Genomic DNA, 6535 nt, shown 5'->3' with positions numbered 1-6535 from the left:
TACTACAAGACAAAACACGGCCTGGATGGACATGACAAAAATAGTGGCTTAAACATGAAGAAAAATGGACAGCAGCGTGGCCACATGCACACGGCTACAACATAAAACAATATCACAAACTCAAACTTAATAGCAATGCCTCATGTTGAGGGCTTTATAAGCATGCATAGCATAACATTAACATGGAAAATCATCATGAAACAAGCATGGCAATGGTATGAAAAAAACAGTAATGAACAAGGTAAGCATGGTATGAGCAAAGCCATAATCATGGGAATGGATTGAAAAGCTTACCTAGTGGATGTAAGGTCCACTGCCTCTTGGTATTGGAGAGGATGGAAGGAAGAATGTGTTGTTTCAATGCTTCAATGCTTTAACTTGAGAAATAAAAACAGCCTTCAATGCTTTCCTTGCTTGCCTTGCTCGAAAGTAACAGCCTCCTCCTTCAGATTAGGGTTTCAATGCTTTAAATATGTAGGGTTTAAAGTGTCTAATGGGCTGAAATGTTTGGTCTTGGTTATGTGCACTATGATACAAAAGGTGAGGTGGTGAAAGCAAGTTCTTGTTTTGGCAAAACTTAAGTTGGTGTAAACAAAAGTACATGGCCAAATAAGGAAAAACAACACATGTGCTGGTTTTATGGTCTGGCTGCAGCATGACATGGTTTGGAAATAAGTTCAAGAGGGTGACTTTATGACTATGTATCTTGATGAGTATATGACCAAATGGCAAGGCAATGCAAACAGTAGGAAGAGTGCACGAAGCTTAACATATTTCATGTTGGGCACAAGTTGAAATGATAAGTGGAAAGAGGTGAAAAATGGCCATAAAATCGTGTCTCATCATCTGCAAAATGGCTGGGCCAGTTTGGCCTAACATGCTGCCTAGAAATTTAGTTCATGATGCCAACTTTAGATGAGTGCATCTCTCAAACCAATGATCCAAATGGGATGATTCCAAAAGGAGGTGAAATAGGACATGGAAAGGTACAATTGTTATGAAGAAAGTATTTTCAAAAGATGCCTTGAAGTGCAAGAAATCTGGCCAAGAAGTCTTGACAAATTTTGAAGATTTTGGACTTAGAAAATTTTCTAAGTGTCCTAAAATAGTGTCTCACTTTGACCAAGGATAACTTTCTCAATATTGACCCAAATAGAGAAAACTTTATATCTCTAGAAAGCTTGGAACAAGAGGAACAACTTTCATGTTGGAGCAATTTTTAAATAGAGCTTGCATCTTGATGGAAAATGGGCTTAAATTTAGTGCAACAATCATGAAAACTTGCCCTAAATGGAAAGTCAACCATTTCCAAATTAGGTAACTTCTTCAATTCCTGATTAAATGATGAATCCATGATCCAACCTTGATAAAATTTCACATCTAGGCTCCCTTAGGCTCGGATAGATGCTCTTTAATACTGTCGAAGGCCTTCTAGCAATCCTCGGTCCAATCATGACGCTGATCTTTCTGGAGGAGCTTGAATATTGGCGCACATATGGCAGTCATGTGGGATATAAATCTGGAGATATAATTCAAGCGGCCAAGAAAACCTCGGACTTGCTTCTCAGTTTTGGGCACAAGCATCTCTTATATTGCTTTGACCTTGGTAGGATCAACTTCAATACCTCTTTCGCTGACGATGAAGCCCAATAACTTGCCAGAACGGACTCCAAATGTACACTTGTTAGGATTCAAACGAAGCTTATACTTCCTCAGACGCTGAAAAAGCATCAACAAGTGCCCAACATGTTCAACTTTCGTTCTTGACTTTGCAATCTGTAAGACCCTAATTTTGACCCTAAGATCCCTCATGGCATCATTACGTTGCATTTGCATTGCCTCAAGGATCATAAGCATATTGGCTCTTTGCCTTTGGGGTGGGATCCCTTGTGAGTTGGTTTGAGATCACCAAGCATGCTTGAATTGTATATTATTGCTTTTATCATCTTATTCACTAACCAAAAGCACAAAAATATGCCACTAACATCTCTTGTTTGTAGCTTGAGTAGTCACAAGGTCAAAAGCTTCTAGGAGATCCTATGTGCAATGATATGGTGAAGAGGAGATGAAAGCAAACATGGCAATGGTTCCCATAGCTCTCATCCATCAAATATGCCTCCCAAGTATCTCAATTCATCATTTTTATCAAATCAAATCAAAGGGGCTTGAGGCTTGTTTCCCAAGGAAACCCTAATTCATTTGTTCATCAACTGCCTTGCTCATGAAGCAACCTTAACCCATGATCAAATGCAATCAAGGGAAGTTCCTTAGTTCATCATCTCATGCATATTTGAACTTATTTTAGTGTCCTCAATCATCCATTCATCAAGATATGAGTTTTGGACTTGAGAAGTTGATCAGTCAATTCATCTAACTATTTTGAAATACACTGAGACCTAACCTTTTATGTGTTGGTCTAATGGAGATTACCCCAAGAGAAACAATGTTATTAAGTACAATATGAACAACTTTAATGTTCATCAAAATTTGATTTTAAGCTTGGAAGGTCATCATCCATTCCAAGACATTATAGGTCATTTTGACTGAAACCCTAATTTTGGGTCAAATTCCCAAGAACATAACTCATTCATTTTTCATGTTTTTGAGGTGAGACTTAATGAATTGGAAATATTATTGTGTCTACTTAAAATGTTATGTTGAGCAAAATTGCAAAATCTCAAAAGAAATACATGTGATAATGCAAAACATTATAGGTCACTTTGGACCAAATGCATTGAAATGTGAAAAAGTCCAACTTCAAGTGCCCATAACTTCTTCATTAAAACTCCAAATGATGCAAAATTTAATTCCAAATTGATTGCCTTGAAAATATATACAACTTTCATGTTTAAGATTTTGTCATTTGGAGTTCGCATCATTGAGACAGAAGGGCTTGAACATTGGCCAAATTTGGAAATTTCACATATGCATGTTTTGCACCCTACACTTCAAGTTCAGTTTTCATTAATTTCCAAGGCCCAAATGAAGTTTTGATCAACATGACATTTGTTCCTTATGCAATAAGCTTTCCAACCATTACTCATAAGGTTGCATTTGGATTTTGGACATGGCATTTTCGAAGGCTTCAATGTAATAGTGCATTTTGTGAAAATCATTTCAATTGCCATGCATGAGCTCATTACATTACTTCTGCACGTCCATTCCATATAATTATGATATAAGCTTGCCATTCCAATCAGAATTGGGCCCTCCATGCGCCTGTACAGGCCCATGCATGGAGGCCCTCTTCTCCCATGCACACGATTTTGATCATGCTTGCAGCTCCCTTCATCTATAAATACAAGGCCTTGGCTTCATAATTTCTCAACCTTAAGGCGCCCTACATGCTGTGCAACTGAAATCCCACCCTCACACCAAAGGAACTCTCTCTTGTCTCTCAAAATTTCAGATCTAGAATTCAGTTTCCTCGACTATTTTCTTAGATCTAAAAGTTCCTAGACCTCTTCACCTTCATCCATAGATCACACTGCAAGCTTAAGCATCAAGAAATCGTGCTCTCAAATTCTCGATTTCAGAGGTTTACTTCAGATTTTGATTTCTTCGAATCTCATTGTACATTGCTTGTTTCTTGTTATTGCTGTGTTGTATGAAGTCCTCTTCATAGAGGCAATCATTTTGAGCTTTGAATTGTTGAAATCCATCAAGTTCCAGTTGGACACCACAAAATTCAAGCTCTGATTCCTCTTGCTATGGAAGCCTATAGCTGAATTGGTTGGTACAGGAGTGATGTACATCACTCCACCTTTCGTTTGGTACCTGGATCGCGCATTTTGGTGCACATTTATTTCTCTGTAATTTTTGACCTTCACCGGAGCTGGCCGGAGAAGACGGTGGCGGTGGTCACCGTCTGTTCTCCAGATTCAATCACAGCCTTCTATTTCATTTCCCAGATTGAATCTCAGTCGTGTCTTGTTATGACTTGCAATAATGCCACATGTGATGCATTGACTGAGAAACACGTTAGGCGTGCGCTTGTGGACTCTTGGATTTGCCAGCTCAATTAATGAGCCCAGATCCAATGGCTCACGCTTTTTCCCTTTTTTATTTTCTGATTTTAATTTCTTTTATTTCTTTTAATTCCATTTTATTTCTAAAATTCATATCTCTCTCGTTATTGGTCCAAAAATTATGGGACCAATTGTATTATTTCTCTTTTAATTTCTAATTTCTAAAAATGATTTTTAATATTTTTTATTTTATCATTTGATATTTTTCATGAATTTTCTCTTTTCTGGTCATTTTTAATTCATTTTAAATAGTTTTTGATATTCAAAAAATACAAAAATATTTTTCCAACCTCTTTGAATGATGATAGATCTATGAAAAATATTCTCATCAATTTATTAATTGATTTGAGATTTATTTGAGATTTTAGTTCAATTAGGTTATTTTTATGCATTTTTAATTGATTTAAAATAGTTTCTGACTTCTAAAAATGCTGAAATTTTTGTCAAATTTTGTTTGACCTTGTTGAACTTGGGATAATTAACTTGGACTTTTCAAAGTTGATTTGAAGTGAGTTTGAAGTTTGACATTTCTTTATTATTTTAATTCAAGTTTATTTTTAAATATTAAAATGCCAAAAATATTTTTATTTGTTTCTTGACTTTTAATCTTCATTTTTCTTCTGTTTTCTATTGTTTGACCTTGATTTTCTCTATCTTTGGTCATAGCTTGTTGATTATCTCATTCCATTTCATTTAATGCACTTTAGTTCTTCATCTCATTCTTCTCCTTCTTCTTTTTTTTCTTTTTTTGATCAATGAGTTAAAGATTGGTGGTTAGCATTGATTAGGAAGATTTAATCTTCCTTGATTCAAATCTAATTCATCTTGATCATGGATCAAGTGAATGGCTTTGCATTAAGGATAGATTGCTTCCTAAATCATGCAAAGAACCTAAATCAATACAAGATCATTTCTCATCTTCTTTTGGCATGGCAAGTTGTTGAAGTTTGATTCACTAATCAAGACCTCTAACTTGTGTTGTTGCCTACATTATTATTGACCGACCTCAGATAGTTGTGACTTCTACATAAGTCCAATTACGATTGCTTAACATAGCGCTAAATTTGCCTTATGGCACACTAACTATTAACACTAACTATTAACCATTAACATTTAATTCTTGCTCTTTACATTTGTGCAATTTACTATTCTTGTACATATTATTCATTTGCTTTTTCCTTTTCTCATTTGAGCACATGTCTATATTAATGCAATTTGCCTTTTGCTCACTTGAGCACATAATTGTGTATATATCATTGTGCTTGTGTTTTGTTTTGATTGTTGTGGACCAAATGCAAAGAAATGGACAAATGGACTTAGACTTTAGGACTTTTCCCTATGCAAATTTGGAGTCAAAGAGAAACTAGGCATTGGGCCTTTAGAATGCTATTGAAGTCAAAGAGCAACTAGGCATTGGGCCTTTAGAATGCTATAAATGTGGAAGAGGACTTTGAAAGGACCAATTTTTAAACTCCTTCTTGTTCATTCTTGATTTGTTTGATAGAACCTTTTAATGTGTGTGTTCTTGTGCTAGGGATTCCAACATTGGGACTAAGAGAGGAACCATTGCCATGAGCTTCTAAGAGAGAGAGACCTAAGAGCCATTGAGGAACTTTCCAAGAACTTGTTTGATCATGTTGATTGCTTGAGCTTACTATTATTTTGCTTGCATATTCCAAAGGATGGGAGCTACTTGGATCATCAATATGATCTCAAGAGAGGAACTCCATTTGTGGTCTTGCTTCTTATCCCTTATCTCTTGTATGATTAGGACTTTAGCCATTCTTCTTCTTCCCTCCACTCTAACCCAAGTCAAAACTTTTGTGCAAACATTTAACACTTCTTTTCCAACATTAGAAACCTAAGCATTATGCTTTTGATTTTCAAACTTTCTTTTCATAACAATTATTTTGAATTGGATCTTTAAATCAACTTTGACCATATTTTGTAAATACTTTTCATTGGTAAATATAACTCATCCAAATACTTTTGTGGTTTCAATGGCCACTTTCTTAATCAAAATTTTTCATAACCTTTAGCTATTAGGTTTGAGTTATCCTTAAGGTAGATGTAATACTCACCTATATCCTTAGTGATGGACAATGAGTCTTCCATGCTTATTATAGGGTTAACCCCTCACTAGCATGTTGAAGCTATCCTCACATGGTGGATTTGTGGTTTTAGGTTGAGTTTTCTCTGTTGGATAACAAAAAACCTTAAGGCTTTTGGACCAATCAATTCACCAACTCATTTTGAGATTTTTACCCCGAACTACGAGGTTTTGATCCTAATCTTTTTTAAGATGGTACGTAGGCAATGGGTTTATCCATCCAAACACAAAATGTAAATAACTTGTATATTCTCTTCTCATCTCTTCAATCATGTTTGCACAAATAAATTTTCACAAAATACCAACCTTACAACAAAATGTGAAAAGGGCTCCCTAGGAGTACCTAGGATGTTTTGGGTGCTTAAAACCTTCCCATTGCATAACCAACCCCCTTACC

The sequence above is a fragment of the Lathyrus oleraceus genome, chromosome 3 (genome assembly GCF_024323335.1).
Source record: "Lathyrus oleraceus cultivar Zhongwan6 chromosome 3, CAAS_Psat_ZW6_1.0, whole genome shotgun sequence".
NCBI classification, from domain to species: Eukaryota; Viridiplantae; Streptophyta; class Magnoliopsida; order Fabales; family Fabaceae; genus Lathyrus; species Lathyrus oleraceus.
This window is presented reverse-complemented; position numbering follows the sequence as displayed.